At 36.3% G+C, this 25,787-nt stretch overlaps 1 protein-coding gene across 9 annotated transcripts in view; it reads right to left on the minus strand.

Annotated features, from left to right (window-relative positions):
- The window catches only part of LOC137252975 (uncharacterized), a 79,491-nt gene that overhangs the window by 51,476 nt on the left and 2,228 nt on the right, over nucleotides 1-25,787 (minus strand). For 6 of the 9 annotated variants that reach the window (XM_067789155.1, XM_067789153.1, XM_067789156.1 and 3 more), the window contains one exon: nucleotides 20,773-21,043. The exons of 1 other annotated variant lie outside the window; for it this stretch is intronic. The gene's annotated coding sequence lies outside the window, so the exon portion shown is untranslated. Of the gene's footprint in view, nucleotides 1-20,772; nucleotides 21,084-25,787 lie in introns of all 9 variants that reach the window. 2 more of the 9 variants (XM_067789157.1, XM_067789154.1) reach the window with 2 other exon arrangements.

Consider the following 25,787-nt stretch of genomic DNA (forward strand, 5'->3'; position numbering starts at 1 on the left):
AGTCCTTGTTCGTTGGACAGCCACACAAAAAAAGCCTAACTCAGTGCTTAACATTACCGGAGCCCTGCAAACAACCATGGCAGCTGCACTGTACGCCATTCTGCACATTAACGTAGCATTAACAATGCCACCTGGCAGCTTAAATACAAACCATACGGCCATAGTAGTATAGCATCATCAATTACAGGACAAACAGACCACTTGATTCCGCATCTGCACTTCGAAAGGGCCCTTAGAGCCACAATGGAGGTGGATGGTTGGCGCAAGAGTGCCCAAATGGCGGACGAGGCGATACTCGGGTAAACTGATGGTTCCAAAGTTGGGAACAGAGTAGGGTCTTCGATATACTGTGGTGAGATAGAGATAGTAGCATTGCAGGCGCATCAGCTTTTATATTGACAACCAAGAAGCAATTAAGGCAATAATCTCGCATAACACAGCATTTAAAAGTGTGTTAGAGTGTAATCAATCCCTGGAAAGAATTGGGACAGGAAGAAGCATTGGGTCTCAGGGCATATAGGAATAGATTGGAATTAAAACGCGGATGAGCTAGCTAAAAAGGGCGCACATCTCGAAGCTTCCTCTATAGACTTCCCAATTAGATTGGGAGAGATCAATAGAAGGCGACAGTTGCAAATGATCGACCAAGCGGGAAAGTCGTGGGCCAAAGTGTCGAATGTCATAATACCTTAGACTGACAAAGTTACTCCCATCATTAGAACGAGCGGACTGTAGACTCATGACGGGTATTATAACTGGACACTGGCTTCTGGCATCACATGCTTTTAAATAAGGTTTGGCCAGTGTAGGAAGTGCGGTTTGGAGGAAGAAATGATCGAAATGATTTGTGCTCGTCCCCTGCGCTTCACCAATAGGAGTGATATAGCTGTCAGATCCAGAAGAAACAAGTTGCATAGGTCTTAAAAAGCTTCTAGTATTTGCCAAGAGGACGGTGCTCTTTTATAACATAGGTGCTGACTTTTAACATGGTTTGTCAGTTAGGTCGTAAAACAAACTTCTGGCAACACTATGATCCCATTCAGTCTATGTAAGGTCTTCACGGACCGGTCAGATCAATCTAACCTTACTTTCCCACAAGAAGGCTACGAAGCCATTCTCAAATATCCTGGAATTTTTCATTTTTGGTAAAGTTATCTGCGTTGTGGGTTAACTTAAACCCCTGTGTGAGCTCTAGTGAACTTAAATAAATCAGTTTCCAGGCGTACAGCTGTTTGTTTACACATAAAACTTCACGAGTAGTTGACACTCACTCCTTTGTTATGTTATTAATATGGCGTTTACGTGACAAAGATAAGAAACATCTGATCTACGCGATCTATGACATGCAGACAATTGCATCACGCATTATCAACGAGAACGGCCAATGTATGTATATAACTTTTATACTATGCAAATGATAAAATAATAAAATAAAATAATTTTAAGCACTTCCTTTATATAAATGGACAAAAATCAGGGAAAAATGTCTCCTTATATAAAGACATATTCTCGCTAAACTTTGATTTTTAAATTTTGACAAAGAAATTACGAAAATATTTATGGGAAGTAAAAATATAAAAGCGGAGCACACATCGGATTGGAAAGTTGGTAGGAAAGGAGATATTATTAGTCAATCAATTGTGTTACACCTTTATATTTTTACTTATCATAAATATTTTTGCAATTTCTATGGGCTCATTCCATTTCAAGACACCCGGTCCGCGCAGGACATGATTTTTGATTTTGATGAAATTTTAGTATGTTGTTCTTTGGTCAAAATAATGAAACACGTGTTATCGGCAATTGAATTCCATAAAATGCAATCGATATTTTATTCACCTATTTTTTCAACTGTCAACAAGTTTGTCAAAAATTAAGCGATGCTCATAATTTTTTCTTTGGAATATTCTTTATTATATTTACTTTTATATAACTTTATAAACAATAGCATATAGTTTTAAAAAATTTTTTTTTAGTATTTAGTAAAAATTTATAACTTTTTTCAAAAATTAGTATCTCAAAAACGGTTATCTTTTTTATGTTTAAACTTTTTCTGTATTGAGCGAACAGTTCATATTTCAACTTGGCTAAATGCCTATTAGCCAAACTTCGTTGTTTTCGAGATATGAATTTTTGAATGTTAAACTTTTTTTCGCCATATATTGATGCAATACATATCAGGATACAACGACATTTGCACATCACTTGCCGCCGATTTACTACAAAATCATTGTAATTCTGAAAAATAACAACAAATGAATGTTTTCAAAAATAAATGTGATATTTTTATTAATTTTAAGCATTTGGCATTGATCTCGTTATATCCTGATATGTATTAGAGAACATTATCTATTTATTTATTTTAGTCTAGTAACAAATGTTTAGTACAGACACTTATGACTAAATTACAGAGACCAGCTTATATTAAGCTATGGAGAACACTAGCAAAAAGAATTTATATTATTACAGATTAAGTAATTTTTTAGTTTAAGTTGAAAAGCGTATTTTGAGTCGGAGAAATCAATATCCAAAACACTTGAGAAGCAATTAATTTCTGATAGGGCTCTGTTAATAGGCGCTTTTGAGTTATAAACAGTTCTACTCAGCCCTATGAAAAAGATTTCAAAGTGGCGGAGGTGTATACAGGGAGTATTTAAGCATAGTCTTTCAAGAGGCAGCGCACAGTCAATTTTGCCCGTGAAAAGATCGAAAATGAACAACGAGGCCAAAAGAATTCTGCGATTGTTTAGGGGTAGTAAGGATATTAGTTGGCATCGAGACTCATAAGACGGGATCGGTTCAGAGAAACGTAATGAAATAAGCGCGAAGTGCATAAAGATTTTTTGAACCCGCACCAGGCGGTTGATATGAACTGCGTGGTAGGGCCGCCAAATGAAAGCCGCATCAATATATGGCGAAAAAAGTTTAACATTCAAAAAACCATATTTCGGAAACAACGAATTTTGGCTAATGGGCATTTAGCCAAGTTGAAACATATGCTGTTTACTCAGTACGGAAAAAGATTAGGCAAAAAAAAAAAAAATAAGTTTTGTCTGTGGATATATGTATATTCATAAGCATTTAAACATTTTAGTATTGTAACCTTTTGCATTTCTTGTTGTTTTTATTTTATACAATAATAAATAGAATATTACGCCCCTGATGATGCCAAGGAAATTTGGCGAAACGTTGGGCCGTAAGGTGGAATAAACCTTGTTTTTATTCGCACTACAACGAAATAGATCAGAATAGCTTAAAGGAAACTTAATCTCCACATATGTCATACTGATCGGAAGAAAATTATTCAAAAAAAAAAATAAGCTTGTTTTTGAAATATTAATTTTTGAAAAAAGTCATAAATGTTTAATATATACTAAAAAAATTTGTTTCTTTTAAACTATATGCTGTTGTTTATAACTTTAAATAAAATTAAAAGTAATAGCGGACATTTCAAGGAAAAAATCATGAGAATCGGTTAATTTTCGACAAAGTTATTGCAGTTGAAAAAATAGGTGAATAAAATATCGATTACCTTTTATGGAAATAAATTGCCGATAAATCGGAAAAAAAATTTTTATGAGGCAAAAAAAAAAAAACACGTGTTTCATTATTTTGACCAAAGAACAACATATTAAAATTTCATCAAAAACAAAAATCATGTTCTGCGCGAACCGGGTGTCTTGAAATGGAATGAGCCAATGTCAAATTTTAAAAATCAAAGTTTAGCAAGAATATGTCTTTATATAAGGAGTAATTTTTCGCTGATTTTTGCCCATTTATATAAAGGAAGTGCTTAAAATTGTTTTATTTTATTTTTATTTTCTCCTTTCTTACATTTTCTCGGTGTCTTAACAGTTAAAGTTTTACGCTTGTAGCTCAATGAGAACTTACATAAAAATCAATCCCAACATACCCTCCGTTCCGTTTGATTTTTCTAAATACCGTGCGCTCCCTAGCGAAACTTTTTATTGTGTCATCGGCTGTCATCGACCTCTCAATTAAGCTCTAAATTTTTAGCCTCTAGCTCATCGAGAAGTTACTTAAAACCCGGTTTCAAATTTCCAAATTTTTATCTAATTTTTTTGATCCGTGCGCCACCCAACGGAATTTTTTTCTTCTTTTGTACCTTTGCCACGGTGTCTTAACCTGGCTCTGACGTTTCATGTTTGTAGCTCAATGAGAAGTTACTGTAAAATCAATCTAAAAACACCGAATTTCCAAATTCTTTTCTAAATAGTTCGATCCGTGCGCCACCTAATGGAATTTTTTCTCATTTTCTTAACTTTTCTCGGCGTTTTATCCTATCTGTGAAGTTTTACAGTTGTAGCTCAATGAGAACTTACATAAAAATCAATCCCAAATTTGCCTCCGTTCCGTTTGATTTTTCTAAATATCTCATCCCGTGCGCCCCTAGCGAATCTTTTTGTATAGTGTCATCGGCTGTCATCGACCTCTGAATTAAGTTTGAAATTTCAAGTCTTTAGCTCATCGAAAAGTTACTTAAAAGTTGGTTTGAAAATTTTCAAATTCTTATACCTATATGACACTACTTTATTTTCGTGTATTTTTTCTTGTATTTTATCTTCAATTTTTTGTCGCACTCCCTCCTAATACGGTTTCAGTACTGGTGTCAGTGTGTAAACTATATTTCAAAAAACTAACGAAATACAAGGAAAATACAACCTAGTTCATTAAAAACAAAAGAGCCAGTTTGTATTTCGATAGTTTTTTTGACATTCGGCAGTTTTTTCTTTATTTTTTTCTGACACATGAAAATTTTGTTTTTAGTTTGAAAATTTGGTGCATAAAAACACAACTAAAATCATCTTTCTTGTGAAAAAAGTGAACCACTAGAGACCGAAACAATTTTCGCGTGTTATTTGCATTGTTTTTATTGTTAAAAGTATTAATGTAAAAATAAAATGTAAAACATTAACAAAAACATGTCAAACTCACTAATTTTGGGGGAATAGTGGTCTCGCTTTTTCATGATAGAAATAGTTTTTGTGTTTTGAAGTTCCGATAAAGTTTCGTCAGTTTTTCTAGCTTGGAATCCAAGCAAAAATAAAGTAGTGTCATATATGCTTTAGCTAATTATTTCGATCCGTGCGCCACTTAACGGATTTTTTTCCTTTTGTTGCATTGTTACGGTGTTCTAACCCTCTGTGTAATGCTTCACGTTTGTAGCTCTATGAGAAGTTACTTAAAAATCGAATGCAAAATTTGTATGAAAAGCGGACAAACATTCAACCGACCTAATATAAAGGAAGTAAAAAAAGAAATGAATCAAGCTTATAAAATGAACTGATGATGGTGCTGGCCTTGAAAGATGATATAAAGCCATATGGATGCTTATAATTATGCATGCATGGAAAAGATATGGTAGATATAATAATGAATATCGATCGAAGGATAGAAGATACATTTACATAAGCGAAACTCATATCACGATTTGGCCCATCTAATGTGGTAGTAAATATATTTTGAGATGCTAATTAAATGAGACATGTTAAACATGAAACATCTGAAACCGTAAAAGCACCAGTTGTGAGAAGAGGAAGTTGAAATTTGAGTTTTCGTCGTGGGAGCACCCTCATGTTAACTTCTCAGTGAGATAGTGCAGAATATTTTCCAATTTACACCCTGCCCCTTTTTAAGTTTTCCTTTGAATTGGCTGGATGGGACCTACATGTTTTATGCCTACTCCGATCGGCAGCTGAAAGGGAGATAAATTTGCGCTGAGAAGCTTTTAATAGCAGAAATATACCCCGAGTGTTTGCTTAACCACTACCGAGGGCGTCCCGCTTAGAAACACTTTTTTATTTAATCAAAGAACTTTTTTTAAAAATTTTTGATGTTGCTTTGTCCGAAATTTGACCCCAGGACTTTCGCTGTGGTAGGTGGTGCAAGCTGGCGACCGCCATGAGTATGAGGTATCTGTGTGTTTATCACAATTTGGGAATATGGCCAACCTTTTCTGTCTAGCCGGTGCTGCTCGATTTTGTTTCAACCAAACAACGTTGCTCAATACCTCGATGCATCTCGTTCGAACCATCGCACAATGGTCGGTACCATAAGCCAAAATTAAAAAAATAAAAGGGAAAAGTTTGTCACCAAATGTGTTGTTAGTATCTCTTATTATAACAGTATTTTGAAATGTATATTTGTTTTAGTTGTATTCGAACTGTACTCTTTAACCTTCAAGCGGGCGCGCCATCTTTTGTAACAAAAGCGGTCGCGCGTAGTCTTTTCGACGCCTCAATTAAAATGCGAGATTTAAAGTGGTTTAAGTTGTGGAATTAAATTTTTTCTTAGTTTTAGGCATTATGTAATCATAAAATAATATTTTACAGGAAAATTATTTTTTTGTTTTGTAATTTTAAATGAGGGAAAACCATAAAAAGTAATATAATTCCTTCAATGCAAAGTAAATTCATTAACCTTAACAAAAAACCAAACCTATTTTTTTTCAAAATTTGGGGAAAACATAAAAATTCATATAATACATTGAATAGAATGTAAATACATTAATATCTTATAGAAAGTTATAATAGTTCAATAGTCAGATTCATCAGATTCATCGGTCACAAAACACCCTTTGCAAATAAATACCGTATGGTCTCGACAAATATTTCTTTAGCAGATTTTGCAGATCTGCCTTCTTTTTTTTGCTGGACATATTTTGCAGCTTCCTCTACTGGCTTCGGATGTACTTGCCTCACTATTGGGCTCATCATCTAATTTCAAAAAACCTCTTATATTTCTTTTCAAATTCCTTGGTTTTTATCAGCTCTTCTTTTCATGTGTTCTTTCGTCATTTCTATTCCCAATTCGCGTACGTCTTTTTTCGATAACTACACCATTTTCTCTCAAAATTACCATTGAGTTTACTCCAGCAATATCTAGCAAGCGAAAAAGAGTGTCAATGGCAACCTATTGCACTTCCTTGATACGGAATACAATTTTACCTTTTATCTACTTCATCAACTTCACCTTTTGTTTTGTTGTAAAAAGTTATAATAGCTGGTTTTAGCTTCTCGTTAGAGTTGGTGTCAATTTCAGCTGTACGATGAAGTGATGAAATCAGAACAACAGATCGGTTCTTTTTAGGTACATACGATACCAGGGTAGAGATATTTGAAAACCCAAATTGACTAGAAAACTCTGGCTTTCCCTTCGCAATGAAACACGGGGGAATTTCTTTTTTATTTTTACGCAAAGTGCCAACAACAGACATTTTATCATTTGTGGCTAAATCTTTTACCAAAGGAATGCTCGTGAACCAGTTATCAATGGTCAAATTTCGTCTGGTTCCAGAAATTGGTGAAACTAACTTTTTACAACATCACTTCCTGAATTACTGATTTGAAACAGTCCTTCTGTCAGTTTGTCAGGTTTTGATTTGTTGTGTTGTCTAAAAGGACATTTTCCGCGGAATCCGCACATCATTTCATCTATTACAACATTCTCACTAACAGAATTAGGAGAAAGGCAGTTTTCTGTGAAAATATTAGCTCTTCTCGTATGGGCGCAGCTTTGTCTTGGGCTCGGCGAAAACTTCTTGTGGATGCATCATCAAACCGGAGAGAGTTTAGAAGAAATTTCATCCTTTTCAGAGGCCTAGTATTTAGAAATATGGCAATACCAGTAGCATCAGCATACATATCTTCCAAGTTTCCATGAGACATTCGTAAGGTTCCAGCAATATACAATAATCCGAACAGTGCCCGAATCTCAACAGAATCGGTAGTTTCGCAATCTCGAGCTCTGGAGTATGCGCTTTCTTTTTTCTGTATAAATTCGTTAGTATATTTTACTACTGTCGTTATAATTTTATCGCATATGAACAAATCCCATGCTTTTATAGATGTTGTTACGCCAAAGCCTTTTCCAAGAACACCACCCCCTTGAGTCATAATATTATGACTCTATAACTATTTGATTTTTTCCGTTTTGTAACATTATCACGTGCGGTGAAGTATGCAGCTCTATCAGCCAAAGGAATGTTTTCCTCTTCCGAGTTACTTTCTTCGTTTGTATGTTCCATTTCTTCATCAGATTCCACATCTGGACTGCATTCAGATATTTCTGATTCCTGATTACATTCCACATCAGATGAGTGGTCAGAGACTTCTGATCCTTCATAACTTAAGGTTTCATCACTTTCATCATCTTCCTCTAACAGAATTTTCATTATTTCACTTTCACTTATTCTTGTTTTAGCCATTTTTACCAATAATTGCAACACTTTATTATATCAGGAAATGTGCACAGAGAGTAGCGCGTAAACTAAAAGGCGTAGTCTTTTCGACGACGAGAGGCAACTGAAGTAAATGCTTGCTATAAACAGTCGACAAGCGTAAAAAAGAGAGGGAAATAGTGCATTCGATTGGAAATGAACAAACCTCAAGCTACTAGGGCTGCCAAATATCTGGGATTATATACAACAAAATTATAATACTTTATTCGCCATGGTCGGTCGAAAAGACTACGCGCGACTTCTTGAAGGTTAAGAATAGCTTCAAAATTGCGGTTATGGTATTAGTTAGTTTTTGCAGTGTGAGCAAGTTAAAAATAAAGTGCAAGTTTAAGCTATTTAAAAATACATAAAATATCATTGCATTGAAATATGTAACAAAGAATATTGAAGTCAAAGGTATTTACTTCATTTTGACATAAATCTAGTGTCTTTAGCTTGTTGTGTCTCTTTTTGTTATTTAAATTTTCACCAGTGCCTTTATTAGTGTTTATTTGCACAAATATTTCAAAGTTTTAGTTGGGTTCCTTACTGATACTCTCGTTGGGACTTATGTCCTATTATTAGCCAAAGTTTTGAGATTCTAAAGTGTTAATATCAGCTGCCACTTTCCGCCACTCACTAATTTTTGCGACAGCTATTTGATAGCGTCACCCTGATAAATTATTATCGTATGCTATATGTGCTCACATGTAACATACGACATTATTTTATCCATCGATATGCAAATGTAAATTTTTGTGTGTGTTTGTTGTTTTGTTATTGTTATGTATTGAAGATCTTTTAATAACTTTAATTTCTTTATTTAATCCTATTAAACATTGTATTTGCGATATACAATTTTTCTAAAATTTAAAAAGACCAAACGATTTCTTTCTGTTTTGTGTATGCATGCGGTGAAAGTGGGTGGTTGTGGGTCGATATGAAGGTATCACCCGCACCAATTTTATGAAAAACTAATTCTCACATATTTGTAAAGCAGTGACCAAAGTTTCACGTTGATATCTCTACTGGAAGTATTTTTGGCCACCAACTCCATATAAGACCGACCAGTGTGCATCGGCCTCTTGACAAAGCGATAAGATATACAAGACACATCTTCATTCTGCTGCTTTTTCACCCCAGGTTTTACCTTCAAACCAAAATCAAGGGCTGTTGTCAACCTCTTCGTGTCTTACACCTGTTTAGCAAAATGTTTTTGCTTCGAAATTATCTTTGCAAAAGCAGTTCGTGCACTTCTGTCAACCGACATACTCAATCAAAGTAATCAAGCATCATCCGTCAATTCACACCACATCACAGAAAATGTTCCAATAATGTTGTTGTTGGTAAGGACACTCCCCAAAGGCCTTGGGAGTGTTATTGATGTTGATGGTCATTTCCCGGATGCAGATACAGTACGTTCCGGTAACAAGCACCATTAAGGTACTAGCCCGACCATCTAGGGAACAATTTGGTACGACCACATGCAACTTTCTAAGCCATACCGCCCTCCCACCCCCTAGATCCATCAGGATTTCGGGGTCACCAGAGCCTCGGCTGTTAATGAAACAGGATTTGCCACTGGTAGACGGGGTTGAAAATTGGGTTGGAGAAGCTATACATTGCGCTGGCACCCTTGTATTATTTTGGTATATTAGTCGCCTCTTAGGACAGGCATACCCAACGCGGGTATATTTTAAGCCCCCTAATCCGCTGGGGCAATTTTTCAATAATGAAGGAAAATAGTTTAAATTTTTAGGTAAATGACATCCCCAGATTAGGATAGGATTTCTATGGCGAAATATCTTATGCCATTTTTCCTTATTTTAATAATTATAGAGAAGCTCGGCCTAAAATATCTTCGGAGGTTATAGCGCCTTGGCACTCATCTCAGATCGCTATTTAAAATGAATGTGTTAAAGTCTGCATTATCAACTACAAACCGCACCTGGAGGGGTCGCTGGTAGAAGACTCGCTGCAAGTACTCGTTGCGTTTTTTTTCCTTTCTTGGACTTTGTTCCATCATACAGATCCGTTAAATGGCATCAGTTCCTTAGAGCCTATAAAAGGGACGAACATCTATAGACTCGCCCTTATTCTTCTATCAGCGATCCTCCAGGTGAGTGTTTGCCAATACATTTTTATTTCACCCTTTTATATTTTTAATAAAGGCCTGTGCGACAGGCTATCATATATATATATATACTTTACATCTTTGGATATTTAATTTATCTGTTTGTTGTTGGACAGCTAGGCACAGCTGGTAAGTTTTCATTTTCATTATCGCGAGTTTCAAGAACCGGCTCCCCATAGATTCCCCGTTTCCGGAATTCACGAGGAATTCCGGCTTCATTTATCCCCGCTCGAACTATAACCACGCCCACTTTTTCGATATCGAAAATTTCGAAAAATTGAAAAAGTGCGATAATTCATTACCAAGGACGGATAAAGCGGTGAAACTTGGTAGGTGGGTTGAACTTATGACGCAGAATAGAAAATTAGTAAAATATTGGACAATGGGCGTGGCACCGCCCACTTTAAAAATAAGGTAATTGCAAGCTGTAATTTGGCAGTCGTTGAAGATGTCATGATGAAATTTGGCAGAAACGTTACTCCTATTACTATATGTACGCTAAATAAAAATTAGCGAAATCAGATGATGAACCCGCCCACTTTCTAAAAAAATCATTTTAAAAGTCAAATTTTAACAAAAAATTTAATATCTTTACAGTATATAAGTGAATTATATCAACATTCATCCCCAGTATTGACACAACAAAATAAAAAAAATAAAAGAAAATTTCAAAGTGGGCGTGGCTAAGCCCATTTTCATTTAATTGGTCTAGAATACTTTTAATGCCTAAGTCGAACAAAGATTTACCAATCCTTGTAAAATTTGGTAAGGGCATAGCTTCTATGACGATAACTGTATTCTGTGAAAATGGGCGAAGCCACGCCCAGTTTTTATACACCGTCGACCGTCTGTTCTTCCGCTTGGCCGTTAAAACGATAACTTGAGCAAGCACCGATATATCGTTACTAAACTTAGTTCACGTACTTATCTGAAACCATTTTATCTTGGTAATAAAAGTGGGCGAAATCCGACTATGACCACGACCATAAATCTATACCAAATACGAAAAAAGGGATGAAAAATGGTGATTGGATTGGTTTTTTGATGGAAAATATAACTTTAAAACTTTGTAAAATGGGTGTGACACCTCCCATATTAAGTAGAATAAAATGAAAACGTTCTGCAGGGCGAAATCAAAAGCCCTTGAAATCATGGCAGGAATACTATTCGTCGTATTACATATATAAATAAATTAGCGGTACCCGACAGATGATGTTCTGGGTCACCCTGGCCCACATTTTGGTCGATACCTGGAAAACACTTTCACATATACAACTTAGGGCTACTGCCTTTTAAAATACTCATTAACGCCTTTCATTTGTTACCCATGTCATACAAACACATTCCAGGGTTACCCTAGGTTCATTTTCCTACATGGTGATTTTCCTTTATTTTGTCTCCAAAGCTCTCAGCTGAGTATTAATGTTCGGTTACACCCGAAATTAGCCTTCTTTATTTATATTTTAATAACTTTGTTCGTCGTTTTTAGGAAATTTTTTCGGTGTATAAAGAATAAAATGTGTAGGAAAATAAAACCAAAAATAAAATGAAAAGCACAAATAAAAATTGGGTGTATAACTTAATCCCGACTTACAAAATCCCGAAACACTAAATCCCGAAACATATAATCCCTACACGACCAAATCCCGGCAAAAAAATCCCGACAAAAATCCCGACAACATGTCAATTGGGGACTTTAACATTTTTTATATATTTTTTCAGTATTTTTGAATAAGCTGGATTCAGTTTTCACTCAGTGATAAAACGATGCCATAAAAATACACATCTTCGGTATTATTCTATTATTTTAGGCACACCTTTTGCGTAGGCTACCTTCGGCCGCAACTCATAAGAATAAGCATTAGCCGATCCAATCCGGCTGCGCCATGCACAGTAATTCTGCGTAGAATACCTTTCAGCACAGGCGGCCTTCGGCCGCGCTTATAAAAAATAACCCTGGGCTACGCTATGCCAAGTCCGGGTGTGTTGTATAACCGTGGCTACCGCCACGGTGATGTCCTTCTGCGTAGTACACCCTTCTGCGTAGGCGGCCTTCGGCCGCACTTTAAGAAAATAATAATAATTTTATAATTTTCTATTATTCTTCTAACAATTTTAACTAAAATTTGTTTAATAACGAAGTTTTAGTAAATTTGTTGTCGGGATTTTGAAAGTCGGGATTATGAGGTGCACCCGTAAAAATTAAACCCATCATACTAACATTTGCACTTACAAATATAAATAAAGACAAAGGTTAATATTGTTTTGTTTAATCATGCATCAATCATACGAAGCGTTAGAAATTAAAGATTAAACAATTCAAATTAAGTAAGGTAAATAAGGTAATCTGAAAAAAAGCAACAATACAAACGCTTCATGAAAGGTGTGCGGAAAAGAGAAAAGAAAAACTACTTTTTGACACAAATGACAAAAGATATAAATATATGCATATTTATATACATACATGTGGACATAAATTAATCATGTGTCTGTTACATACAAACAACATCTATTCAGGCAAACAAGAAAAAGATAATAAACACCCAAATGAAAGTGAGAAGAAAAAGCGAGATTCAACTGAAAGTAAAATTGGCGAAAATTTGTTACAATTTCTTGTTGCGCATCAAACTCGAAGAAGCCGAAAGTGGTTTACGTTGTTTTTTGTTGTTGTCAATACGTTTGTTATTGCCGCATTTTCTTCGAGTGCTACAAGCATTTGCAGTTTTCATAAACTAAATATAAATAAGTAAAATTATAATGGGGCTCTACTCGTTAAACGTGCCGGTGAGTAGACTGAAAGTCACCAACAGAGCCTAGATATGTATGTGAATACTTATACATACATATACAACATAGTTAATTTATGTTTTCCTGCAAAATCAGGTACCTATTTTTTAAACATTTAGTTTGCTTTTATATTTTTCTTTTACTAATTTAATGTGCAGTTGAGTTAGACCATTTAGAGCTCTGTTTATTTAATTGTCAGAATCACCTTTTTATACCCAGCTGTACTTATACACAGGGTAATATAACTTTGATTGGATAACGGTTAGTTGTACAGGTATAAAGGAATAGAGATAGATATAGACTTCCATATATCAAAATCATCAGTATCGAAAAAAAATGTTCTTGAACCATGTCCGTCCCTACGTCTGTCCGTTAACACGCCAACTTCAGTAAATATTGAGATATCTTCACCAAATTTGGTACACGAGCTTATCTGGACCCAGAATAGATTGGTAACGAAAATGAGTGATATCGGATGATAACCACGCCCACTTTTTATATATATAACATTTTGGAAAACACAAAAACCTTATTATTTAGTAAATAATAAAAAAAAAAATTTTAAAAGGGCGTGGCACCGCCCACTTGTGATAAAATCAATTTCACAAATATTATTAATCATAAACCAAAAATCGTTAAACCCATCGTAAAAAGTTTGGCAGAGAGGTTGGTTGCCTTTACTATAAGGAATGCTTTGAAGAAAAATTAATGAAATCGGTTAAGGACCACGCCCACTTTTATACAAAAGATTTTTAAAAGGGTCGTGGACGAATATAATAAGCTATATCTTTGCAAAAAGAGTTTTATATCAATGGTATTTCATTTCCCAAGTGGATTTATAATAATAAATAGGAAAAATTTCAAATTAAATAAAATGGGCGGTGCCCATTATGGCTAAGAAATTTTCTGTGTTTCGGGAGCCATAACTCGAAGAAAAATTAACACTATTAAGCACACAAAGCAAACAACAAAAGCATTTAAAGTGTACAGCTGGGTATGTAATATTCGGGTTCACCCGAACTTGGACTTCCTTACTTGTTTAAGTTAAAATTTCACTTTTACCTTACAAGCAATGTCTCTAAGCAGGCGATCATTAAGTGTCTTAAGTACATCCAGCCCTAACCAGATGAATCGCTTGAATGCTTAATTGCAGACAGATTACTTCACAGAGGAGGCTGTATGAAGCCACAAAACTGGTGGAATGGAGCACGCCGTGTTACCACAAGATTTCTCAACAAATAAACTGAAAAACACAATAAGCAGCCACTACCTATATTATAAAATAGCTATGCCCTCTGGCCAAATACTAGAAGCTTTCTAGGACGTATTTTACCTGCTGCTTCTAGAACTTATATCTGTGCTACTCTTAATACCTGTGGTCTTAGCCTGGCGAGCGCAGGGCTTGAGCAAAAAAGGTCCTCGATCATTTCCTCTTCCAAACCGCAGTTCCTACATCTGCTATCACAAAGAATTAGATACCAAAGTATCTATCTTAGTATAATGAAAATCTATTAATAACAAAATTTTAAAATTTTTTTTAAAAATTTCAAAATTTTTTGCAATAAAAAAAAATATTACGAAAATGATCAATAAAGCCCAATTTAAAAGCAGGGCGGGACGCTGGTCATCAACGTACCACTCAGGCCGTTCGATGAGGGACCCACCAAACTTATGGCGTACGCAGATGAGTTGTCAGAAGTGAAAAGTGCCTTCCAACAACTAGCGCTTTGATGTAGCTTGGGGTTATGAATTTCTAGGCATCTAATGTTGGGTTTAGCGTGAGCGGAGAAGATGGATATAATATTGTTTACCAGGAGTTATAAGCTCCTGAATAGAACTCGGCCCAAGATAGGAATAATTCCAGGCAGTAAGTCGTCGTGGAAGCCTTACATGGAGGAGAGAGTAAAAAAGGCATCAAGAACTTTAGGCATGTATGAGAATGGTGGGATATATGTGGTATCCTATAGTATTGAGCCCTTATTTAGTAGACGGTCCCGTAAATAAGAACGTAACGTAACGAAAACAAGCCCGACAGCTGTACTGTATTTGGGAAATTCCATCTTGCTTCGCGGCAGCTTGAGAGCAGGGCATAGTATTATACTGCCATTAAATATTGAAAAAACTGACTACCCAGTTTCCTAACTGGGTTTTGATGGACGCGGTTATACAGGTGTACAAGGTTGCTTCCACACTAATGGACGGAGTGTGGTCTGCGGCATACTACGCTGATCCGGAAATAATCAAATCACACAAGCTGCTAGATCACTGTAGTATTTTCAGGCGGAAGTAGTAGCCGTGACTAAAGCAGTAGAAACACTGGAGGAAAATATCTATTCCCTCCTAAAACACAACAATTAAAAAAAGCAAAAAAATAAATAAAAGCTTTAAGCAATCCCCGGAAAAAAAACGGAAAAAGGAGATGTGTACATCTATATTGGGTCTCTGGGCATATTAGAATAGATGGAAATTAAAAAGCGCATGACCTAACAAAACAGGGCACATCCCTCGAAGCTTGTAACATAGATGTCTCAATAAAATTGGGCGATATTAAAAGAAGATATTAGCTGCACTTGACCGAGACAATGCCTTCCGGCGTCACATGCTTTTAAATTAGGCCTTGTAAGTGATAGCAGAAGTAGTAAGTGCAGGTTTGAGGAGGAAACGAGCGAGCACGTTTTGTGCTCATGCCCTGCGCTTGGCAGGCTAAGACTCCAGTTATAAGGAATGGCACAGCTATAAGATGTAGAAGCAGCAAGTAGCATACGTCCTGGAAAGCGTCTAGTATTTGCAAAGAGGACGAAGTTATTTTATAACATAGGTCTTGGTTTCTGATAGGGTTTTCTACTTTGGTCGTTAAGCAAACTTCTTGTAACACAACCTAAACTCTTCAGTCTATGTGAGGTCCTCACGGACCGGTCAGTCAACCTTACCTAAGTGATAAATATTTCTTATGTTCCATGACATGCTATTTTCATCTGTTAACTGTTATTTCCGATCCCTTGCTATGCCAACTATTTGAACGCTGTTACAGCCCTGAATTGCAAAAAGCTTGCAACACAATAAGGCATAATTAGCACTCGTAATGTCTGAAAAGTTTCGTAACCTTTGAGGTGTTCAACTGTACCGGTGTGTGTGTATATGTACATTTGTATGTATGTATATTAGGGTGGTTCTTATAAATCAACTAACGAATTTTTCAGTCTCACCCCTTCAAACAATAATACCAAGGTCCAAAAGATCTCGTACAAATGTTGGCACTGATTGGAGACGGTTAATAGGTGTCGAGGAACTTGTAATGTCCTGGATTTAATACATTGAGCCTTTGTATGGCAATTTTGAACCACAATATAACACGGCTTAACCATTTCTAATCGGTAAGAAAATTTATATGTGATTATCGTTTTTGGGTATACAAAAAAAAAAAAAAATGATTTTAATTTCCTTAGCCCAAAAGAGAAAAATATTAATTTTGACTCCTTGTTTCCGTTTGAAGCTCACCCCTTCACTGGAACAAGTCGTGCAAACCCCTGAAAATATGTGCACCTTTGACTATAAAGCTGATTTTATTTTATAAAAATATCTTTTATAAAAATTAAAATTCTTTTGCTTTGTTCAGAAAAGCTTTCTCGATTAATGCTGCTCCGTTGAAATACTTGGTGGAGGAAGATCATCGCTCCACAGGAACTCTTCCACATACCCCCAGCATTTACTGTCCAAAGAGTGTGATAGTCATATCCCTGGGAGCAAATGAGCTTGCATGTGCTAACTTCTTTTAGCCTTTCAAGTCTCCGAGGATTGATAGCATCATTCTTGTACAGCTATGCGAACTGCTTGAGGTTTGCCAATGTTCTTAAGTCTTCAAATATTTCCAAAGTTACGTTTATTTTAAAAGGCTGCGTAGAGATTCCATGTCTTCCAAAAGGAGTTTCGACAGATAAGTAGATCTTCGTTTCTGTTATAAACGATCACACACAGTAGGATTCCTATTGGTATTGTAATATGGTTTAAAAGTAGGGCTACTGAAAGAGCTGTATATTACGTTGTAAAATTGGTCACTGGAGAACAAAAAGGTTGTGATGGGTGCCACTCTTTGACATCGAAGCGCTTTCAATAATATAGCGATGACAGCTATTGGGAAAACTTTAAAAGGATTGGTAGTCGAATCTCCTATTTTCAATAGTCTGCTGAACGACAGGAATGCCACGAAGAAGGGTGGGAGTGCAATTGTTCTGAAAAGAGTGAGAAGAGGTACTCAGCAGGGGTCGTCTTTCTCCACTCCTATCGGTGTTGATGGGTGACATAGTCTTCTCCCATTGGGATGAAATTTTAAAAAATATTTGTTATATCTCCGATAGATTCCAATAGTGAAAGTAAGAGAGCCATATCACAGTACCGTGCAGACCGGGAAAGCCAGTGCATGACATGCTTTCATAATGTATTTGAAGCTGGTCGCAGACAATTCCACAACAGAAATTTTGCAGCGAGGAGTCCTCACTACTAATTTGAGGAGGAAGAAGCCACAGGCGAGAAAAAGAGACAGCGTTCAGCGATGGATGACAGGCTTCAGTGTAAAAGAAGGAACAGAGATGGCGAGAAGACCTGGATAAAAAGTCACGATCCAGGAAATTCATGAGCGCAGCGAACAGGCAGTGAGAAAATCGCAATAAAATGAAGCCAGTTCATCGAGAACAGCAAAGCATTTAAGAAGAGAGGGAAATAGTGATAACACACCAATCCCATTAAGGCTTGATGATGCCAGCTAAAGGGTAAGTCTACTAGTAACATCTTATATTATAAGTTACTAAAGTTTTGTTTGTAAATTTTTTAGTCAGTGCCAAATATACATATTCAACGAATTGCATCAAGATAACTCAAAAATTTCATTCAAATAGAAGGACAGATAAACAGAGAGCGGACAGATAGGCAGGCGGACATGGAAAAATCAGCTCAGCTCGTCGTACTGATCATTTTGGAATACTTATTGGTGGGTAGATCCCTTTTCTTTTCAGGACTTACAGTTTGCTAGATTCGGACCAAACTAAATATACCATTTAATTTTCATGAAAGCTTTTTCTATTTTGCGTTAACTGACGCCAATTCAGAGCACCAAGGGATGTCAAGTCTTCCTCCACCTGCCACTCCTAACTTAGTGGAGCTCTCTCCCTTCCTCTGCCTCCACTGCGGTTTCCACTGAAATACTTTCTTGGCCGAAACGTCTTCGTCTATTCGCACAACATGACGTACCCAGCGAAGCCTTTGGGCTCTTATTCGCTGCACTATCTTTATGTTAGGCCGACGCCGTGGTGTGGTAGTAGCGTGCTCCGTCTAGTACACCGACAAAGCGTCTTCAAAAATTTAGAAACAAGTTTTTTCAATTGGCAAAAAGTTTTTCACGGCTTAAATCTCTTCGAAGGTATATCGCGCTTTATATTTTTTTTGTATCTTAATGGTATGATGAGCGACTTGTAGAGGGTGATATTTGTTCGTCGAGAGAAGACGTTACTTTTCAATTGCCTACTCAGTCCAAAATAGCACTTGTTGGCAAGAGTTATTCTCCGTTGGATTTCTAAGGCGATATTGCTTTCGCTATTAATGTCAGTCTCGAATTTATAACCGTCAGCAGTGACGTGGTTGCCAAGGCGCAAATTCGCCGATTTTTTCTTAGATGCCAGCGAGTGCTTCGTCTTTTATCGTTTACCACAAGACCCGCTTTTTGCTTCTTTATATAATTCCAAGAAGGCAGAATTTATGGTGGGTTTTTTAAGGTCAATATATTCAAATTTATCAGAATACGCTAGAAGTTGTACGCTCTTATAAAAGATTGTGCCATAACAGTTTGGTTTTTATGCAAGATATATCTTCTCCAGCATTGGGTTTAAGAAATTGCACAACAGGGAGTCACCTTGTCTGAAGCCTCGTTTGGTTTCGAATGGCTCGGAGAGGTCCTTCCCAATTCTTACGCGCTGGTGGTGTTGCTCAAGGTCATTTGGCATAGCCTTTTTTAGTTTGCAAGGAACTTAAATTCAGACATAGCAGCATAAGCAATTTTTTTCCGAAGGTTAATTTGAAATCGATAAAAAGATCATGAGAGTCGATACATAATGGAAACGCATAAAATTTGATTCAGCTAAATCGCAAATATGTAATTTGTATATTGAACGATTTTCCATCATCCCTTGTTTGGAAACAAATCGCTTCCGGCATTGCTTTATCCGGTAATGCGTCCTTTATCAGCCATAACAGACTTAGTTGGAGTCACCAAATCTGTGGCTATTTGAATAAACAACCTAATTCGAGTTAGGATAAAAGTGATATCCTGTCTTCATAACAGATATCCGTTACAGATCTCCCTGTGTTACTTTCTCATAGCCCTAGCGCCAAATGGCTGCTACAAAAGTTACAATGGTGAATTGCGGCTAGCTTTTCAGATATAGGTCTATTGTTCGCCATTATCCTAACTCGAATTAGGTTGTTTTTTCAAATTTTCACAGAAATGATTTTAAGACTTCCTCCACCTCCTCTCTTGCTTGAAAGCTCTAGTATCGATAGAAATATCATAGGAATCTGCATTTCACATAAGTCGCTAGATATATATATTTTATATGCTGTTTTAGTAAAACTGATATCGTGGTAATTAGGTCTGTTTGCCGGAGAGCTCTTCTTAAGGTTGTACTCGTCCAACAATATTTTGCCTGAAGCTAAATCTTTTTTTAATCAACTATTCATCTGCAGGTTTGAATGGCACGGCCGATAAACCGCAATACCTCCATCTTGACTTTGCTTAAATAGTAACCGAGTAGTAAAATATACAGAAATAAATAGTGATAAGCTCCCACGGCTTTTAAAAGGTAGATGCCAGAGCTGAGTGGGTTATTTATCATATATTTGAGTGATGCGCGTCTTTTTAAATGCTTTTTTCGTCATACAGACTCATATGCATATCATAGGTGTCATAAAATGGTGGTGCGGGTCGATATAGGAACATTGAAGGTACATACATATGTACATACATATGTATATATTTCCTCATATTTGTTAAAAGTAAACCTCACATAGACTGTATATGCCCACAGAAAATTATTATGTTCCCATGGTTACATTGCAAATACAAACTTTCCTGAATAAAATGGGCAATTTCTAATTATTTTATACCACCTTAGCGTACCTATATGTATGCCTATCTAGCAAATAATTTACATTTGCTAAACAAACTGAAGGCCTATTTGTCATGCAAGAGTGCGGGCGAAAGGAAAATAATTGAGTCTATTGTGCCATTTGGGATTTTTTCGCAATATTACCATATTTTATGGCAGTCGCACAAGCCAAGAGTATGTTTAGTGCTTATACGGGCTAGAAAAGATATGTATAAATACATACACATACATACATGTAAAGGGTCGATTGCTGTCATTCACATAAAATACATACAAAGTATTCAATCGAGTCGTATGCAAAGATGCAAAGTTGTTAGCCCTTCCTGCAAGATGTTAAATACAATTCATAGCCAGCATACGAATATCTAAGGTAACATATACTTTATATGAATTCATAGTTTAGCACTTTATGTCTTCCTTTCTTAAAAATTTTTTTAATTATGCATTTTATAACTTACTTGATTTTTTACCAAAATGGCAGTAACAAGTGAAGAGTATTTTCAATACCAAGTTCGTTGCTGCAGTCTTTCGTTGTTGTATTGCCTTTCTTGTGAATTGCTTCCTGTTGTTTTGCGCTTTCAACGGCGCGTCGTTTCACTTGAATTGCTATTACTTTGTTTGTAATTTTTTTGATGTCTTTGTTTGTGAGCTTTTAAATTTTTAACACTTTTAGGTGCTATGAACACAGTTATGTATATATTTTACGATAATAATACGATATTGCTAATTCTACACAATTTGTTTTGCAATATATGAAAAAATGAGAACACTATATTTAAATATTTGTATCTATTTTATACATATATATGTTAGGATATGAATAGTTGGTTATGTACACACACATACATATATCTATGTATTAGTGCAACTATGAGACAACAATATACTTAAAGAAACTTGTGCATGAAGTGAGCGTTAAATGAAATGGAAAAGCAAAAAAAAATATGAAGAGTTAAAAAAGTAAAAAAAAAATTTAAAATTAATAAGCCCGCACAAAATGCGTTTAAACATCCATACAAATGCAGAGATATATGCGCATGAACGGTTAAAGCTTTGTATGCAAGCAGTTGAAATTGAATAAGAAAACAAAATTTTTTACTTTGGTGCACGCCTTTGTTTCATAGACATAATGCATATACATTAGGGTGGCAAGACAAGAATTGAAGTTTCTCTTTATTGAATGAATCGCAGAGCAGCTATTGGTAGGCACCTCTAGAATATTCCCACCTAATATACGTAGTCTTTTGACATTAATGGAAAGTCTATGCTCATGATAACTTTCCATTTTAACTAATAACGTCAACCTGCCATACAAAGTATGTGATTCGAGGAGCTCTTAAAGCCACAATAGAGGTGGATGCGCAAGGGTCTTCAAATGGCGGACGAGGTGATACATGTGTACACAGATGATTCCAAAGTAGTGGAAGGAGTATGGTCTGCGGCATACTGTGCTGATACGGAAATAAACAGGTCCTACAAGCTCTCAGATCACCGTAGCGTTTTCCAAGCGGAATTATTAAACTGAAGCTTAAACTGCAGCCACGTCAACTTTTATATTGATAGCCAAGCAGCAATTAAGGCAATAATCTCGCATAGCATAGCATCTAAAAGTGTGTTAGAGTGTAAGCAATCCCTGGAATGAATTGGGATAGGGAAAAGCATTCATCTATATTGGATCCCAGGGCATATGGAAATGGATGGGAATGAGAAAGCGGATGAACTAGCTAAAACGGGCGCATCCCTTGAAGCTTACTCCGTAGACGCTCCAATTAGATTGGACGAGATTAAGAGAAGGCGAGAGTTGCACATGATCGACCAAGCGGGAAAGGCGTGGGTTCAAGCGCGGGGCTGTAAAGTGTCGAAAATTATGTGTAGGTCTTGCAACCTTATACTAACAAAGTTGCTTCTATCATTGAAAATAGAAGACTGTAGACTCATGACGGGTATTCTGACTGGGCACTGCCATCTGGCGTCACATGCCTTTAAATTGGGCTTGGTCAGTGATAGCAGGTGTAGGAAGTGCGGGGTGGAGGAGGAAACGATCGGGCACGTTTTGTGCTCGTGCCCTGGGCTTGCCAGGTTAAGACTCCAGCTATTATAAGTGATATAGCTGTAAGACATAGAAGCAGCAAATGCATAATTCCTAGAAAGCTTCTAGTATTACAAAGAGGATGGAGTTATTTTATAACTGAGGTCCTTGTTTTTCATCTTAAATAAACTTCTGGTACCACCACGGACTCATGGACCGGCCACTTCAACCTAACCTAGCCTCCAATACAAAGTAAGAAACTTGAAATTTTTAATTGGTGAAAAATTGAATGCCTAATCGAGAGAAAAATCTTTTTAACTTTGCCAAATGCCACGAAATTTTTTTGTTTTGGCATCATATGTTCTTATTATTGGGCTCGCTGCACTGCTAATTTTATTTGTATCTATTGTGCTTGACCTTTTACACTCCGAAACCTTTTAAGTTTGTTCCGTTAGGCTATGAATAGCCGTCTCCGTTGATTTTCCTGGCTTAAAGGCAAAGGGATTTTTGTGTGTGAAAATGATAAAATTGTTATTTTAGTAAAAAAATTAACGATTTCATAAAGCTTCTGTGTGATATTACTGTTAATTATATAACTTCATAATTGAGTGAATATGGAAGCATTGCTTCTGTAATTCATTCAAGAGAAACAAACTTCATTTTTTTGTGTACCACCCTAATGTATATGGGGTATTCCATCCCATTTCGACCAATTTTGAACCCGACCCCTTTAGAATTGGCTGAAAGTTTTTCTTCTTTTTCTAGCTTACGAAAGACGTTTTTCAGAAGTTTTTCAAATTTTTTCATCCAACTCAAAAAAAGTTATGAATTTTTAAAAAAACACCGTTTTTGTTTTCAAAATTCTATAACTTTTTCAAAAATTGACCGTTTGGGATCTTTTTTTTTTTAAATTTGTTTTTAAATGTACTTTCCGGAAAATATTCAAAAAAATTTTTAAAGTTTTTTTTTTCAATTAAATAAAAAAAAAAAATGCTCGGCCCACTCCGGGATTAGTGGGGATGATTGCAGAATTGATTGAAGTTTTTTATGAGAAAAAAAGGGCGAAATTCGAAAAATCTCGAAAACTGAAAAATTACAAAAAAAAAAACTTTAAAAATTTTTTTGAATTTTTTCCGAAAAGTACATTTAAAAACAAATTAAAAAAAAAAAAAAATTTTTTTTTAGTTTGGTTTTAATAACTTCTGTTCAAAGTAGACTTCAATCTATGGCCGAAATAAAAAGTTTGAAACTCAAAAAAATTTATTAAACTTTAAACCTATTTTCACTTGTTATAAACTTCTTTACTTCCAACTTTTAATTAAGAATTTTAAACATTTGTTTGCATTTTGCTTTTCTCAGAGGGAAGCACGAGGAAACTTGCAGTTTCAAAAACTTGAACCATTAGGATGCTGTTGTTAGAGACGTTCGTTCCACATTCCAATTGAAAAGATGGTTGGTGTCATGTTTGTGTCGGGGGTGTTTCTGGATAAGTAAGACGCTAACGAGTTACAGCATCTAGAACGAAGTTGGCCAGAGTGACTCATGTCTCTCTGGGTAGTCTGCATTTCCCTTTTGCGAGATTTGTATAGCATATACTGACAACGGGTCTTAACGGACGCGACCCGTCAAAGGTATTTATCAACTCAACGTAGATTAGGCTTAAGACCTTCTTGTGCTTTTCTGGATCAAGCATTTATTTGCTGGATTGTCACGGTATGCGAGCCTTGAAGGTAAGACGTCCGCCGTATCTTACACCTAATATCTTTGGGTTACAGACAATCGGTTGTGTAAGTCTATCGACATGAATGTTCAATCTTTTCTTCCACGTCGTGAACAGAGTGGACGTGAACATAGTCGGGGACAATGTCAGATTGTGCAAGCGGAAAAGGAAACAGAAAGACTGGGGAATGAATTATTTCTGGCTATTGCCATTAGTGTGCAGTCGTCGACATAGAAAATAAAAGGAACTTCTTCTGCTGGGGAAGGGAGCTTTCATATATATCTATCTTTTCAGACAAGGGAGTGAAGGCGTCCCTTCTATGTTGTTGTTATATGTTTAACATTTCACTGTACGTTAGATCACCCTAGAAGAAACGTCAAAATAAGTGAGATGCTAAAAATAGAACAGCTCTCTCGGAAAAATCAAACTCGACTCTTTCATACTCTTGTCGGTACTCTAGCCAACTTGAGCCGCCTAGTTGCTAGATACTCCATGTGGTACCCTGAGCGGCAACGGAAATAAAGGGGATTTCAATTAGACCACTCCGGCATATTGCATTCAAAGGCATAACCTGTTTAGCAGCGCATATCAAGAGCATCACCTAAAAGCGGGATTCTGGCTTGGATCAATAGGATATTCCCGAAATATTTAATTATACCCTCGTAATCGATCACAGTATTGCCCAACCTACAGATCTCTTTTGCAGTCATTATATTTGCAGCACCTTTGATATGCAGTATTGTCCTCGCTATCCGGAACTAATATAAGATATTAGAAGGAATTTTGATTTTGTGGTTGTGTCGTTTTTGTGACAAGTGAGTATGCCTTTTAATATTTTCAGAACGCCTTTTGAGAGGTTAATCATAGCTTTATATTGCTTTGGAATTCCTTTATATCGACGGAACTCGAAACACAGGCTTATGGAAAAAGCATCAGCCTAGAAAATGCTCGAGAGTTTGTCCTGTAGTGTGAACGTGTTTGTTCTGGAGCCAAACTGGTGCAGCGCTTCGGTGTTAACCCAAGCAGCGCTTTACATACCAATCCATAGAGTTTGCTAACCAACTTTGGACAGTCACCAGATTAGCTTTAGACGCCCATGCAACTGCTCCATATACCATGATAGCTCTTACTTTCATGATGTGCATCAATTTTAGGGTCTTGGAGCTACATTCCAAGACTTTTCTGCAATGCGTCTGCATACAACTATTTATTGCCTTTATGGTCTATGATAAGTTGGTTGTCAGTATATATTTCCATCATGGCTTGGAGTCAAAAGTACCTTCCAAGTACTTCAGCTCGTTGGGATACACCTTTTTTGGTGACGAAATTCATCGGGATTTATGAAAAATGTAATGTTAAAGGCAAAATATTAAATGTTAAATTTCAAAGGCCATAGAGCAACCGCACTGCCTAATGGAAATATCGTTAATCGCAAGGGTCACGTTGTGCTCGGGTGAATGAGGGCGCGGAGATGGTATACTTGAGTTGAGGAGGGAACAGTTCTCTTCGTTGCTAAATAGTGTAGTAATACACACGAATTCCCAATCTAAACCCCAACAGGTTAAGGGGCTTAGAATACCAGTCGTAAATAACGATTACATTTCACAAACCTAGTAGATGAGAAATGCTTATATTAAGTGATTCCAGATATGGACGAGATAGTAACTTAATTGTTTTATTTTTTCGGAACGTAGCAAATCAATATCCCGCAAATGGCCATCATT

Source organism: Eurosta solidaginis, chromosome 5 (assembly GCF_040869045.1).
Source record: "Eurosta solidaginis isolate ZX-2024a chromosome 5, ASM4086904v1, whole genome shotgun sequence".
NCBI lineage: Eukaryota > Metazoa > Arthropoda > Insecta > Diptera > Tephritidae > Eurosta > Eurosta solidaginis.